This window comes from Berghia stephanieae, chromosome 3 (assembly GCF_034508935.2).
Source record: "Berghia stephanieae isolate SIO BIC M18660-M18661 chromosome 3, UCSD_Bste_1.3, whole genome shotgun sequence".
Lineage (NCBI taxonomy): Eukaryota > Metazoa > Mollusca > Gastropoda > Nudibranchia > Aeolidiidae > Berghia > Berghia stephanieae.
The window spans coordinates 66,958,595-66,975,821 of NC_088362.1; the positions used below are offsets into that span (position 1 = coordinate 66,958,595).

Genomic DNA, 17,227 nt, shown 5'->3' on the forward strand with positions numbered 1-17,227 from the left:
TTCTCTCTCTCTTTCTTTATTTCTTTCTTTCTCTCTTTCTCTCACTCTCTACTTGTTTTGTATTGCCTCATACACACCTTTCCAGATTTATATCTTACAGGAGTGTCTGCAGGTATATTGTTCCCATCATTGTACGACAGAGTAAGAGTAGTTTATGTAGGATGGCCGTGTGTCTTCTTGTCCGTGTGATAATATAATATAATTTGAAACGATTAACTTTTTCCGTGTCAAAATCTGCCGGAGTACAGGGTCAAATTTATTATCCTGAAAACGTGAGGTGTTGTTTTCCATACCTCTAAAACCGTTTTGTCGCTGTCATTACACCCAATTCCGTTGGGAAGTTGGAATTGCTATCAAGTCGGAATTAACCCTGTTTGTTTTATGTTTAACCCGTAAACTACCGTACTCTGAAAAACTCGTATTTAAAAATTTGGCCGTAAAACTCGTCCTTCAAATATCGACCGATTCAAACGGTCCTCATCTCGGCAAAAATTATCAAATCTGGGACTTCGCGAAGTCCGAGATTTGTGAGTTTTTGCCGAGATGAGGGTCGTTTAAATCGGTCGATATTTGAAGAACGAGTTTTATGGCCAAATTTTCAAAATGCCTTTTTGCAGACTACGACAGTTAACTGGTTAAGTTAATAGGGTCCCTTAATTTGGTTGTCAGCTGGTAAGAAAGTTAATTAAATAAGGTGACAATCACTTAAGAGAACGAGGGTGAAAAGAAGTGAGAGAGGGAGGGAGGGGGATATGCTGCTGTATTCTGAAGAAGAAAAAAAAACACATTTAAAAAAGTTTTTGGCCATAAATATCGTCCTTCAAATATAATCGATTATAACAGCCCTCTTCCGTCAAAAACTCTCAAATTTGAAGTCACAGGTTTGAGAGCCTTTCACAAGATAAGGGTCATTTAATCGATTGATAATTGATGGATGAGTTTTTGGCCAACCATCAATCTACTAATCTGTTGGGGTTTTTTTTTTTTTTTTTTTTTTTTGTTTCGTTTTGTTTTTGTATTTTTTTTTTTTTTTTTTTTTTTTGGGGGGGGGGTTGTTTTGTTTTGTTTTGTTTTTGATGTTTTGTTTTTGGGGTTTTTTGGGGGGGTTTTTTTTGGGGGGGGGGGGGTTGTCAGGTTTTTACTGTTGATAGTCTATTAAGTACGATAGTATGAGGGTTGTTCCAAGCAGTTCATCAACCGGAGCCAGGTATCTTATCAGGATTTTATGGGCCTCTATTGGTTTTTGAACGCCATTTTTAGGGTTACAAAGAAATGAAGGAAAAGCTTTGTTTGTATCAGTTTATCTGGGTTAAAAAATGAAAAAAAATTGACGATCTAGCATCAAAATTATAATTGTTATTGCTGTTAAAGTGTTGTAAAAGTATTGACAAAGTTGATAATCTGTACACATTTTTTTCTCATCTTCGAAAAAATATTTTTGCTATTCAATTTGAGCGATATAACCAGTTTTTGAATTTATTTTGCATTATACAACAAATAAAAACTGATGAAAACGAACTGTTTCCTTCATTTTTCTAGAAAAATTAGTATTGGAGTAATTATGTGGCGAACGTCACAAAAACGACATTTTGACACAACCTCATTTGTAGAATACGATAATTTCATTTCCGCCGCAAATTTTTCAAAGTTTATAATTAAAAGGGGCTTTAATCCTAACATAATACGAGTATAATATAACCTTTTGGAACTCTTGAGTCAAGCAAATTTAATTGTGTATAATTTCAGCTCTTTAAATATTTAATGTAGTATGGCCTTTAAATAGGCATACATATATATTTATATATTATATACATTGACAGACATGTACATGACTACAGCATATCAAAAGCATGTTACATGAATTGCAGCCAACATGCTATTTATAAACTGTAAGTGACGCTAACAACCAGCGCTATCAATATATTTTTTGCCTGAGTGGTTTGTTACTTGAAGGGATAGTTTATAGGAAAAAAACATATTCACTTAAGTAGTGAGTGTGCACCTGTCATAATCCAGGGTTGGATTTTTTAAAGATATGCTCGCCATAAATGTCCCATAATAGGGAATGAGATTAGCGGAAGAGTAGCGTCCCTTGATTGGACGTCACCCATAGTCTGTGACGTCACTGGCAGAAAAGTTATTAGAGAGAGAACGTCATGTTGGTTGTGCGCACGCGTCTCTCGTCCTCGAAGCGACTGCATTGGGGCTGATACAGACCCCTCTCTACAGGACAGCCAAAACCAATCATATTTATCAATTTATCCGTCCCTGTCCCAATTATCAGATCTGTCCATTCCAAATTGACTTTAAGAAGATGGCCCAGATGACCCTCAACTTGTCAAGTTTTAAAGTGCTATCCACCAGATCTAATACACCCAGCTGGGTGGACATGTTGCCATTCTAGTATATAAATTATAACAATTTCTTTAAAAGTTTCCCCTTACATCTAAATCAAACCTCATTCCCTGTTCATTGTTGAGAAGAAATCGGGCTGGGTGAAAAACAAAATCTTGACATTTCATCAAAGGAAACCCCTTTTTGTCCAAGTCTGCATCTCAGTCCGTACCTTATTAATCGACCACCAAGGACACGGACTCCTGTTTTCAAAGCACTGTGTCCAACCTTTGACCCCACACAAGTGACGAGGACTCAAGATCTATTGACAGGTGGTGACGTCATATCTCGTCTTCGCTATCGGCTTATCTCTGTGTCTCTATTCTGGTCACTATTAATAATATTATCATGACTTATTATAAATTGACCCTTTTCTAATATTACCTCAGTGCTATTTCTATTTTTGCTCCGTTTATGGTTCTTAATAGTTCAAATCTCCCACTCTAGAGAACCCATATTTTCTACCATTATCGCCAAAAAGTTTTACCTCAAATACTGATCGATGGCTCAGTTGGTAGAGCACTCGGTTCACACGCAAATGGTCCAGACCCACCCCCACCCCCCTCCCCCCATGTCTACCCAATAATGATTGGGTAGTTGGTCCTGGCAGGAAATCCTTTTCGGTAGACTAGCGTCCTATCAAAAGGGTAGCAAGCGATTTTATCATCGATTTCACACTATAGACACCGGGATAAAAACCGGCTCCATGGGCCAGATGGCTATGAAGGACTGCTGCTTTTTTTATTGATCGATCAAATTGACCCTCAACTTATCAAACAGGCCAACCCCTTAAACATCAAAGAAGTGTCATATTATTTGATTGCTTTGGACAAGTTGGGTGTCATTTTAAAAGATCGATTTTAAAGCAATTTTATTTCTGACCAAACTAGAAAAGGGAAAAATACAGAAAGAAAATGTGTTTTCCAAAGCGTGGCAGACACGGAAGTAGGTAAAGGCCAGGGTTTATCTATATAAGAGGCCGTCCAATTGGATTAAATCTATTCTTAGGGCTCTTGTTATGGCTAGAGGATTTGCTGAAATTATGATACGTAGTTTTTTTTTTTTGTTGTGAGAGCGGCTGTGATCTCTACTTGTTTTGTACATAATGCCATTAAAATCTTTGAACAGCGTCACCATCATTTTGTCGACATCATTCTTCTCATATGGGTCCCGATAGCTCAGTTGTTAGAGCACTCGATTCACATGCGAAGGGACAAAGATCGAGACAAATCATTAACTCTCCCATGTCCATTAACATTATAATCATCATCATCATGATCTTCATCATCATCATCATCATCATCATCACCATCGACCTCATCATCATTATCATCATCGTCATCGTCATCATCATCATCATCGTCATCATCATCATCGTCGTCGTCATCATCATCATCATCACCACCACCATCATCATCATCACCACCATCAAATCATCATGATTACAACCATCATTATATCGTCACCATCTCCATCTAGGCACCACAAACAATCAAAAAGCTACGACCACAAACATTCTTATCTTTATCGAATATTGTAATAAACAGAATCAATGACACTTCACAGTCATGATAATTAATCTTAGAGCAATTCGTGAGGGGGACGATGGTTTATTTGATTCTTTTTTTTCTTTCTTGCCTTGTCTGGCACCGTTTACTCACTTGTTCAGATTTCAATAAGACTGAGTGATGCAGCGTATCTATATTATACAACCCTGGCGTCAAAAGAAAAATGCCAAATGTCTTGACGGGATCCAAACCCTAGAACGACTAATTACCGTGTCATGGGCTTGCTAAATTGGTAGTCAATTCAATTAATGCGCGCGTGTTTGTGTTTTTTGTTTTGTTTATTTTTGTTTTGTTTTTTATGTGTTTGTTTGTTTGTTTGTTTGTTTGTTTTTTGTTGTGGGTTTTGTTTTGTTTTTGTTTTGTTTTTTGTTGCTTTTTTTCTTTTTGTTGTTTTTTTTTTTTTTTTTTTTTTTTTTTTTTTTTTTTTTTTGTTATTTTATATTTTTAATCAATGCCAGTTTCTTCAGTCCATCTATATGTAGATAAGTTTAAGATTAGCCACAAAAAGGAAGGATGGAGATGACCGAGTGGTTAAGGCATTAAACACACGATTCAGAGGTTTTGGGTTTGAGTCTAACTTTCGATATCTTTGCTTCCACTGAGTAAGCTCTGATTGTTTACTTCGAGACGCTGCATTGCATCTGGGGCATCTGCTTTGTTTTGTCTTCTTTTTTTTTTTTTGGGGGGGGGGGGGGGGTTAAAACAAACACTTTTGTTTCCACTAAATGTAAAGGTCATCAATAAAGCATGAAATAAATACAGTTTATTTGTTTCAACGAAGTATTACATTTTTTATTTAGCTTATATACACCTATTTTTAAATATTCAAACTACTTGGCTATTGGTACAACAGGAATAATAACACGAAGCATTGCTAATGTAAGTTTCCTTTTTTGCGTTTTGATACATACTCGTAAAGATAAGGAGCTACTCAGATCTGTTTTTATGGCACTTGTCACTGAAAACTTTTTCATAAAATATATACGGAATTCGCTATTGGTGCAAAAATTCACAACATAAAATCAATATGATTGCATTGGTATACCAAGCTTCTTTGAACAAAAACGTAGGCTGCCTTAACTAGTTAATAACTGTCATACTCAGGAAAGGCATGTACTTAAAAATTTGCCAGAAAACTCGTCCTTCAAATATCGATCGATAAAAATGACCCTCATCGTGGCAAAAGCTCTCAAACCTGGGACCTCGTGACCTCCCAGGTTTGAGAGTTTTTTGTGTATATGGATAATTTAAATCGATCGATATTTGAAGGACGAGTGTTCTGGCTAAATTTGTAAATACGTGTCTTTTCAAAGCACGGAAGTTATCTGGTTAAAGATGGCAACTCAGTTTCAATGTATGATTTCAAAACGATTGGACAGTGTAGAGAACATCAAAAAAGTCCAGCGTCAAAATGAAAATCCAAATGTCTTATCGATTTCGAAACTGTTAGAGGTATGTGATGAATGGGAATGTCCTTACAAACCATTCATGACAAAACATCTAACGAATTTTGCTACATAGTAATGGAGTATGTAAAATTTTTTAAAATCCAAAAATTGAAAAAAAGAATGACAAGGGAAGTAATCCACAACACAAAAACAAATCAAATTAAAGAGGAAAAATGATCCTCAATTTGAAAACGTATAAAAAGGGAGGCAATCCTATATTTGAAGCCTTGCTTATTGTGAGATTTGGAAGCTGTTTCACCACGGCCCCCGTACACATTGTGGCCTACAACTACATTGCCGGCACGACATCTTCCCACAACTGATAAACTGGCACGGGTCTACGAAGCACGTCATTGACTGGTCACATTCCAGGGAGAAGGGAAAGCCTGGATGACGAAACAAAAAAGGAATGTTACAGTTAGAGACTTCCTGATGGTGAAAGTTGTCATAGAATAAAAAATTAAAGAGAGTAGAGCAGTCATACAGAGGTCATAAGGTAATGTTTAGAATCGTTTAGCTAAAACCATGAGCATTTAATAGAACGCAATATCCATTATAATAATAATATTATACTTCTTAAGCGATTCCATGGCATCAGCAACACTTAACATTCACGACGACAAAACGATGATGATTATTTTGCACTATTACATGGCATTTAAAATTTCTATAGGAAATATCCATCTTGGTGTCCGATTTATAAGCAAACAGCCTCTCTCCCGCGTGGATTTCTAACAATGTCTGAGCTAGACAAAAATATGGCTTATTAGTTTTGGAAGAGGTCAGTCATAAGAGTGACTCCAATCAAGTATTCTTTTGCTTCAAAGAGTTTAATTTCATTGATGTAGATCTCTTGGAGAATACCGTCGTTTTGAGAAAGGAAGGGGGAGGGGAGGAAACACACCGATGTAAGGGGCATAATTCATGTTGGCATCGGTTGAATTTGCAACAATATATGAGCTATGATTCTCTATCAAATGTTAAGCAAGTTTTCAAACGAACTATATCACACGAGTTCTATACTGTTTTCGTGTATGAAATTAAAAGATTGAAAATAAATAAAATTTTCAGTTGTAATTTTTATTGATTTTAAACTTTACAGCTCGTGTTTTAATGACTGACTCAATATTATTCAACTCCTAATGAAATAAGAGTTAAAAGACTAATCATCTATAAGTAGGGTGTTGCAACCAAAACAGCTAGACGCAGTTTCCGGTAGTGCCGCGCTGAAGACCGGTCTGGACCGGCGGTCCCACGGTCTTTTAGCTGTGAACCGGAGACCGGTCCCATAGGGGAAGACCGGCGGCGGTCCTCACTTCTTATCACCTTTCAACGGTCTCGCGCCATAGCCTACTACTTCCCCAGCGATTCGTTGCCTCGGTAGCCTATCTTCCACCAATCACCAGCCATCCCACTTAATTAATCGCACCCACCCCCCTTTGCCATACACTAAACGACACAGACGACCATAGAGGCAGACGACCACCTCCCTCCACTTCGCAAACCGCCCTTTCGGGTGTGAGATGGGGGGAACAGGAGGCGCACGCCTTGGACGATTCCATTATACGGGGTAAATTTCAAAATTTACTACACCATAATGATCGCAATGACAATGATCTATGATGAAGGCATGACCCCTCTTTCTAATGGGTTATTGTTTGAAATGCATGTGACTACTAAAGATGTGTGTGTTTGTGTGTGTGTGTGTGTGTGTGTGTGTGTCGAACCTAGCAAGTAGCAAGTCCGATTTTTTGTTTTCTTTTGTCCATCTCTTGTCACCACTCCTTTCTATCGCATTGTTGTCATTTAAAATAATACAATAATATTAAAATTTCGTTTGGTGTTTTAACTAATCAAATAATATGAGTTTCATTAGTTTCTTCCTTCCAAAAAAAAACCCAGTTTTTACGTCTGTATTTTAAAAAAAGTCCAATAGAATATTTGGGGACCCCGATAGCTCAGTTGATAGAGCACTCTCTTTATACGCAAAGGGCCAGAGATCGACCCCGGGTGCAGTCGAGTTTTTTCTGAATCCCTGTCTACTCAGCAGTGAATGGGTAGCTGGGTTTGTTAGATCTGGCGAAAAGTCACCATGGACCCCACTTATTACTTATTAACTTATTACCGCCGCATCCACCCCCTCTTATTATAACTTCACGTCTCTCTCTTACTCTCCAATGCTCGCTGCCCTCTAATGTGTGTGTGTGTGGGGGGGGGGGGGGGTAGGAGATTGCGTGTGTGTATCAACGCCACGAACAACTCGATCAACGCCTTGGACGATGCCATTATCTCCGTTAATGGGGATAAATTTCAAATTTTATTAAATTATCGAAGTAACAATGAAGTACGGTGAGCAAATAAAGAAGGCATCACCCCTCTTCTCTAATTAGGTTACAATTTGAAATGAGTGTGACTACTCCGTGTGTTTTACTCCTGTATGTCACAGTAAAGATTGTTCACAATTATCTTATTAAATTTTATTTTATTAAGAACTGAATTCATCTCACTCCAGTTATATTTCGGTAGGCTTAGATAAACTTTACCTTCTAATATTAGATCGTCTTTCCTTTTATAGCCTTCCCTCGAATTAATTTCTAATTAGTGAATACTTTTCATTCTACATTCTGTCACGTAGCCATTTATTATAAAAGCTGATAGGTCTAACATTTGACACTCACTTTCTCTCCACAATCTATGCCGGACGGCCAGTCGCTCTATTCCTATATATATATTGTAAGATTTTTATCTTTTGGGACTTTGTAGATATTATATCTACACCATTAAGACGCCGGAGCTTTTAACTTTGATTGTATAATCTTCAAGGATCAAACCCAAGCCCGCTGTACTACACTATAACTTCTTACCAATTGCCTGGAAGTGGAATTTTACGAGTCCAATCCTGTTATCAGAAGAATAGATCATCCAAGCCCATCAACTGCCTGGAAACGTAAACTTACGAACCTGAGATATTATCATAAGTTACGTAAAATATTCATATCTCTATTTGTAACTGCCACGATCACTGTTTATCTCTTTTAATTAAATTTCATCATTATTTTTATTTCATTGTAAACAAATCGTTAATTGTTTTTCATTTATAGTAACTAGTAAATTCTGGGGCCTCATTCTACATATATCTTTATGCATAGTCGAGTAGCTCTTTACTCACTTGAGACCATGACATTTTGGAGGGGACACATATAAAGAATTGAATTTATTTAGTTACTTATATCTATTTCATCTAACTTTAAAGTTTAAATTGTAAAACTCTTAATTGCCCCACTTGATCATATTTTAATTGAACTCCCTATTTACAGGATTGATTTTTTTTCTTTTTCATTTCTTCATTTAAATGGAATAGCAATTTATCCATTCATTCTTTTATTCAAATTAAATAGCATTTTATTGATTCATTCCTTCATTCATTTATTCATTTATAAATTATTCATTCATTCATTGTTCATTCATTTATTCATTCATTCATATTATTCATTCATTCATCCATTCATTCGTTTATTCACTCATTTATCCAATCATTCATACATTTATTCCTCCCTTCATTCTTTCATTCATACATTATCCATTCATTCATTCATCTATTCACTCAGTTTTTCATTCATTCATTCATTCCTTGTCCACTTTGTTATTATATCACTCATTTCATTTTGTTGTTTGCCTCATTCATGAATTGTTTTCAATATGTTTACATTCCATAACGATTCATTCACCTGTCATCCAATCACTCAGTGTTGTGAACACATTTTGTAACTATTGTAAATCTTACGATATTTTATTGTTTTGTATTTCAGACATCACTGTTAAACACTCTTCAATGCCTAATTACAATTGTTGAACAACCATTGAACAAGAGAGAGGTCCCAGCCACGAACTGAGTTGGTAAATATATCCTTCATTATTCTCTTTTACATGAGTTGGGCATCACATAGTAACTATAGACATCGTGATTTGTTTTGCATAGTGATTTGTTTTAAATGCATTTTTGGCATATTACTGTTACCGAAAACCACTTATATATTATGTTCTGAAAATGAGTCTTTAAAAACTAAATAATAATAAAAGGAGTCTACTAGCCTTCGTGTTATATTTAGTGATAGATAACTTGGGATTATTTTGGCATCCTATTATTGTTATCACACTCTAGTATTTTAGCGTCATTGCGAATAATTGTACACAAACTAACGACGAGTCACACACATCGGTGATACATTTTTCGTAGTACCATAGTTTAGAGTACACGCGATTGACACATTGTTATTGACACAAGTCATAATAACTCCGCATTGTATTGACACATTGCTTTATAAGATATAACGATAAAAGGCATCAAATTCAACATACATAATAAGTTGAAATAAGAGAGAGAGATTTCTAAAAATAGAACAGTTCATTCCAGTAAGTGTAAATAAATAAAACAGTCAGTAACAGTATCCTGTCAATATAATATATATAAAATATCGTAACTAATTTATTGCAACATGGAAGCATATAAAAGATACTTAAGTCTCGCAAAGGACTTAGAAATACCCCAGGAAAGAATATTTTCATGGTGCGAAGAGAAAGTAAAAGAAGAAAAAGAACATGAAGAAAGAATTCGTAGAGAAGAAAATGAAGAAAGAATACGTAGAGAAGAACGAGAAGAAAAAGTCCAAGAAAGGGAACTAAAAAGACAAATAGCTTTAGCAGAAGAAGAAACCAAAAGGACCCAAATGATGCTGGAAATTGAAAAAACAAAAACCGGTCATGAAAGAAAACATAATAATAGTGATGAATTTTTCGTGAAACTTCCACGCATGCCAACATACGATGAACGCTCAGACTGCCTAGAATCCTTCTTACACCGATTCGAAGTTCAGGCTAAAGGTTATCGTTGGCCAGAAAGCAAATGGGCCACAGCCTTGATTAACTGCTTATCTGGAGAACCGCTAAAAGTTTTCTATACCTTAACAACTGAAGATGCAGATGACTATGGAAAAATTAAAGACGCTCTACTAAAAAGATTTAGATTAACGGAAGATGGTTACCAGGAAAGGTTTCACACTGCAAAACCGGAATGTGGAGAAGACTTTAATACATTCGTGAACCGAATTACTCAATTTCTAAATCGGTGGCTTGAGTTGGCAAACGTAAAACAAGACGACTTTGCAGGCCTTTACTATCTCACGCTGAAGAATCGAATCTATCAAGCTTGCAACCCAGATTTAGTCGCATTCTTTAAAGAGAGAAAGCCAGAAAACTTGGACAAATTAAAAATCTACGCAGAAAACTTTAACAGCGCACATCCATTGACACCCCTTAGCAGAACATTGAAGGAACCATACTACGCTGCCGCTGCTCAGAGTCCATGTACACCTAAAGTACAATACTCAAATAGAACGAGCCGATCAATCACTCGGAACACGCAAGTGAAACAAGATGATCATAGTAACAAACCATGGAACAAACAGTTCAATAGAGACCATAGCCGATCCTATCAAAACAAAACAAGAATTAGCACTGACAATAATACTGAGTATAAGAAAACCAACAAACCTATAATTAAATGTCAATATTGTGGAATGAAAGGCCACACAGCAGACAAATGTTACAAAATCGTGGGATATCCAAAAGAAACTGCAAATGCATCACTCCAAACAAGTGTAAACAATCAGACACGAATAATGTCAGGAGAAAATATAAATGTGTATTGCGTGAAAGGTATGTCACTTTTAACACAAACTCACAAATCAGGATCGCTATTTTTTTGTGAAGGCAAAGCTAATGGAACTGATTGCAAAATATTGAGAGACACAGGATGCAGTACAGTAGGAATAAAAGCATCTTTGATCAATGACGAAGACAAAACTGGAAAAACGGTACAATGCATCACATTCAGTGGCACAGTCGAAACCTTTGAAACAGCTAACGTGTACATAGAAACCCCATACTATACAGGAATAGTGGAATGCTGTATACTTCCCAACCCCGTCGCTGATGTTATTGTTGGCAATATAAAAGGTCTTAAAGACAACCCAACAGATGTAAAAGAATGGTCATTAACCCAAGAAACAGCTTGTCTAGCAGAAACAAGAAAGATGACAAGACAACAGAGAAGCCAATGACTATTTCTCTAGAACCACAACAATTTGACAGGAACACGTTCATCGAAGAACAGAAAAAGGACCCGACTTTAACATCATATTTCAATATCGCAAACAAAGGGACGAAATCAAAAGTTGAATACATCATTGAAAAAGATATTCTGTTCAGGTTACATAGGAAAAGAAACAAAATAGCTAAACAACTGGTCACGCCGAGTATTTACAGAAACAAAATCCTTGGAATAGCGCACGATTCAATAACTTCTGGACATCTTGGGAGCTCTTCCACATTGAAGAGAATATCCGAGAATTTCACATGGCCTGGAATTACTAAAGACGTCCGAGAATATGTGAAATCGTGTGACACATGCCAAAGAAGAGTCGCAAAAGGCAGAATACCGAGATTGCCATTAGAGACAACCCCAGTTATTGAAAAAGTTTTTCAAAAAGTTGCAATTGACATTATAGGCCCTTTAACAAAATCAGATAGAAACCATACACACATACTAACACTAGTCGATTACGCAACCAGGTGGCCAGAAGCGATAGCATTGAAATCAACTACATCGGATCACATAGCTGAAGCATTGATGACAATTTTTACTAGAATAGGCATACCAAATGAGATACTGTCGGACAATGGACCCCAATTCACATCACGTATGATGCATGAAACCATGAAACTCATGGGAATCCAACACTCATTCACAACTCCCTACCACCCCCAAGCAAATGGTCTTTGTGAAAGATTTAATGGCACTCTGAAGAATATGTTAAGAAAAGTGTCAGCAGAAAAACCAGATGATTGGGACAGATACTTACCAGCAATCCTATTTGCATATAGAGAAATACCCCAAGAATCTACAGGCTACTCCCCATTTGAGTTGATGTATGGACGATCACCTCGCGGCCCGATCAATATAGTAGCCGACATTTGTAAAGGGAATGAGGAGGACAATAACGAAATTATGTTTGCTTACGAATATGTAAGAAACCTGAAAGACAGAATAGAGGATACATGTAAGCTAGCACAGGAATCCGTCACTAAAAAAGCAGAGAAATACAAGGAATACTCCGATAGAAAAAGCAAGTCAAGAAAATTTGAGATTGGTGACAAAGTACTAATACTCTTACCCGATGACTCGAGTAAACTTTTAGCTACATGGAAAGGACCATTCAATGTATTAGCAGTACGATCTGGTGTTAATTACGAGATTCAAATTAACAACACAACAAAGACATTCCATGCAAACATGCTAAAAAAATATTTCGATAGAGACAGATTATCACAACCAATATTTAACCATGTTGAAGCTGCAAATGTAGGATTAATCATCGAAACTCACAGCGATGATGTCGAACTACAACACACCCCACAACACGGTAACTCTAAAAATAGTACAATTAATGACGTCACAATCAATCCTCAACTAAACGAATGTCAGAAACGAGAAATCAGGTCATTATTAGAAAAGTACCAGTCAGTCTTTACAGACGCACCCGGACATACAACATTAGTGGAACACGACATAAAGTTAACCACATCTACCCCTATCAACGTGAAAAACTATCCTATTCCATTTCACGCAGGAGAACAAGTTGAAAAGGAAGTTAAGGATATGCTAGATACAGGAATAGTTAGATATTCTTCAAGCCCATACTCATCACCAATAGTAGTAGTGAAAAAGAAAGACGGATCAATAAGGCTATGTATCGACTTTCGCAAATTAAATGAAGCAACAGTGTTTGATGCAGAACCAATACCAAATCAAGAGAATTTATTTGCTGCCTTATCTCAAGCAAAATACATGACAAAATGTGATCTTTCTAGAGGTTACTGGCAGATTCCACTGAAAGAATCATGTAAGAAATACACAGCATTTCAATCACCATTAGGATTGTTAGAATTTAACTATATGCCATTTGGATTATCGACAGCCGCATCGACATTCCAAAGAATGATGCGTATGTTATTAAAAGACATCCCGTCTACACTCTCATACTTCGACGACGCATGTATTTTCTCAAACTCAAGGACTGATCACATGACAACCTTAGAATTAGTGCTTGAAGCATTAAAACGTAATTCTTTAACAACAAAACCGTCAAAAACAAGCATTGCATTTTACGAAATTGATTTTCTAGGTCATACCGTTGGTCATGGACACAGACACCCGAGACAGAAAAACAAACAAAAATCGCACAATTGCAACCACCTAAGACAAAAAAAGAAGTACGCAAAGTACTTGGGCTCCTAAATTTTTACAGGAAATACATTTACAACTTCGCGCACATCGCGACACCGCTAACAAATCTGACAAAGAATGGGTCACCGAACAAAATTGTTTGGACAGAAGTGTGTCAGAATAGCTTTAACCAATTAAAGGCATTACTCTGTTCAGAACCAATTCTTAAATTACCCGACATGTCAAAAGAATTTGTTGTAAGAACTGACGCGTCTGATAAGGGCATCGCAGGTGTACTATTACAGGAACATGAGGGAACTCTAATGCCTTGCTTATATGCAAGCAGAAAATTATTGGACAGAGAATCACGATACTCTGTAATAGAGCGTGAAGGACTGGCCATCGTCTTTGCTTTAAAGACATTCAGCAGATATCTACTGCTAAAAGAGTTTGTGGTCGAAACGGACCATAAACCACTCACGTACATAAGAAATAACAAAATGAATAATAGTAGAGTACTAAGGTGGAGTCTATTTTTGCAAAATTACACTTTCAGTATCTCTCACATACCAGGCTGTGAAAATATTCACGCCGACCTACTTTCTCGATTAGTATAAACACGTGAGAAGGGTATAACTTAACCTCCCATGCATACTGTTAGTTACCTCGCAAACTATGCCAAATCAGAACGCACAATTTCGATAATTTTATTTGTAAACATGATGACCCAACTTAATGTAACATTGAGTATTGTTTGGATATATATACCATACCTATTCATGATTTGGGAAATCTTCTCTTTATCTATTATTGTTATGAATTTTCACTCATTTATGATTAATAATTGAAATGTCAATATTTCATTTACATTTTCATTCATTTCATTTAGTAAATTACCTTCATATCATCGACTTAAATCATGCTTCATTGCCATCACTATTGTTTATCACAATGATTTGTAATCACATTGCCATCATATTGTTTATCACAATGATTTGTAATCACATTGCCATCATGTTGTTCATCACAATGATTTGTAATCACAATCTTTCATTGTTATTGTCACCCATTCATATACCTACGTCAATATAAACATTTCCATGTCTAGTTAATAAATAATTTAATTGTAGCACAAATCATAACAATGGATTAATGCTAGAGTATCATGATAGTAAATTTACTTCCGTTTGTAAAATCTATCTTTCTCATAATGGTTAAAGAGTATATTTTAAACGTGGGTGGGGGGTGTCACAGTAAAGATTGTTCACAATTATCTTATTAAATTTTATTTTATTAAGAACTGAATTCATCTCACTCCAGTTATATTTCGGTAGGCTTAGATAAACTTTACCTTCTAATATTAGATCGTCTTTCCTTTTATAGCCTTCCCTCGAATTAATTTCTAATTAGTGAATACTTTTCATTCTACATTCTGTCACGTAGCCATTTATTATAAAAGCTGATAGGTCTAACATTTGACACTCACTTTCTCTCCACAATCTATGCCGGACGGCCAGTCGCTCTATTCCTATATATATATTGTAAGATTTTTATCTTTTGGGACTTTGTAGATATTATATCTACACCATTAAGACGCCGGAGCTTTTAACTTTGATTGTATAATCTTCAAGGATCAAACCCAAGCCCGCTGTACTACACTATAACTTCTTACCAATTGCCTGGAAGTGGAATTTTACGAGTCCAATCCTGTTATCAGAAGAATAGATCATCCAAGCCCATCAACTGCCTGGAAACGTAAACTTACGAACCTGAGATATTATCATAAGTTACGTAAAATATTCATATCTCTATTTGTAACTGCCACGATCACTGTTTATCTCTTTTAATTAAATTTCATCATTATTTTTATTTCATTGTAAACAAATCGTTAATTGTTTTTCATTTATAGTAACTAGTAAATTCTGGGGCCTCATTCTACATATATCTTTATGCATAGTCGAGTAGCTCTTTACTCACTTGAGACCATGACACTGTAGACCACGGTTTTCATCGTGTAGCGGTCTTTAACGGTTCAAGAATGAACGATCCCATGGTCCCAAAGGTCAAAACGGTTCGAACTTCCAACAGTCTCTCAGGAATGTTCAATGTCGAAAAGGACCGCCGGTCCTAGGACCGGTCCTTGCGGTTTTAATTTCCCAGGGACCGTAGGACCGTGGTCCTTAAGCTTGCCAAGGACCGCCCCCCCCCCCCCCCCCCGCACTAGTTTCCGGTCACTTTCCTGATCATGTTTCTTACCACTTGTACTCCAAATAAAACACATCTTTCTTTCTGTTTTTTTTTACTGCCAATAACGTCTACTGTTTCAGTAAAAAGAAATTAATTCCCGGGAGTCTTTAAATTATATTCTTTGTAGAACATTTATATAGGGCAATATCCTCTAAACATGCTCAACGCCCTTTACAAGAAATCAATATTACAATAATTCTTTATGATTGAAAGAGCGGGGGGTGGGGGAGGGGTAGCGGGTAATGGGTAGCGATGGCTGAACTGTTTAGGACTATACGAGGCAATGCGTTCTTTTAAAAGTTAAAAGTTTAACCTTATATTAAAAAGAGTAGATTTTAAAGCGAAAAGACTCATATGTTGATAAAAGGTTATTATTACAATATAAGAATCTTCACATCAATATGATACCATGTCTAAATGAAAATTGAATCTATAATTCAAGTGGTAAAATTTTTTATTAAATTGTACGCTTCGTTGAGGAGACTTGAATATCTTTAACTGCAAAAAACTAAAATTTCACTTTAAACTTTAATTTCAAAACTCGGCATCTGCCTCAATCCGATCTATTACCAGAACGAGACGATGGTTCAGATGTTATTAAGAAACCAACTTACCATTAGAATAAGGCACCACACAGCACACTGAAACCAACGTCAATGCAAGTAGTAGAGATTTCATTTTAAATCCGGTACAGATATGTGTTCCAACGAGAGTATCGGGTGTCTTTACAAGTATGAGTTTGAATTGTTTGTTTAAACAAGTAAATATGCTACCTCGTCAGTATTATCAGTCAATATGAGCAACGGTATAGTTATGGCCATTACCTACATATGTCAACATCATTTTCCTATTTATAGGCAATTGCCGCTCCCTATGACGCCAAATTTTCGAGTATTTTTGTTGATCTAGAAAATGCGAAAAGAATAATATAAACACCTATAATTTACATCCGTTCAAGCCTCTGTGAGAATGTGTGTACCAAAATCTGACAAAAAGCCGTTTTGAATGCTGGCCAAAATTCTTTTAACTCCAAATATTGACAAATTAAGATGGCCAGCATCTTGTCCAAAAGTCTCAAACCTTAAAGTTCTTTAAAATCTCGGGTTAGAGAGTTTTGACATGTTGAGGGTCATCATAATCCATAAATATTTAAAAGATAAATTTTAGTGTGATTATCCATCTACAGTGTCGCCAGACATTTGCGTCCTTCAGATATCATAGTGGGTTGTTTGTTAATTACAATGCCAATGGAAGGATTGGATGCTCATGATTAAAGCAGTATGTCC

General features: G+C 36.2%; 1 long non-coding RNA gene across 1 annotated transcript; it reads right to left on the bottom strand.

The window, feature by feature from the left end:
• Window positions 1-4,709: 4,709 nt before the first annotated feature.
• Window positions 4,710-16,843, bottom strand: LOC144968254 (uncharacterized). The gene is made up of 2 exons (XR_013644550.1): window positions 16,556-16,843; window positions 4,710-5,796 (listed from the first exon to the last, which is right to left on the bottom strand). It is a non-coding gene; the product is annotated as an uncharacterized LOC144968254 (long non-coding RNA).
• Between the last annotated feature and the right edge of the window lie 384 nt (window positions 16,844-17,227).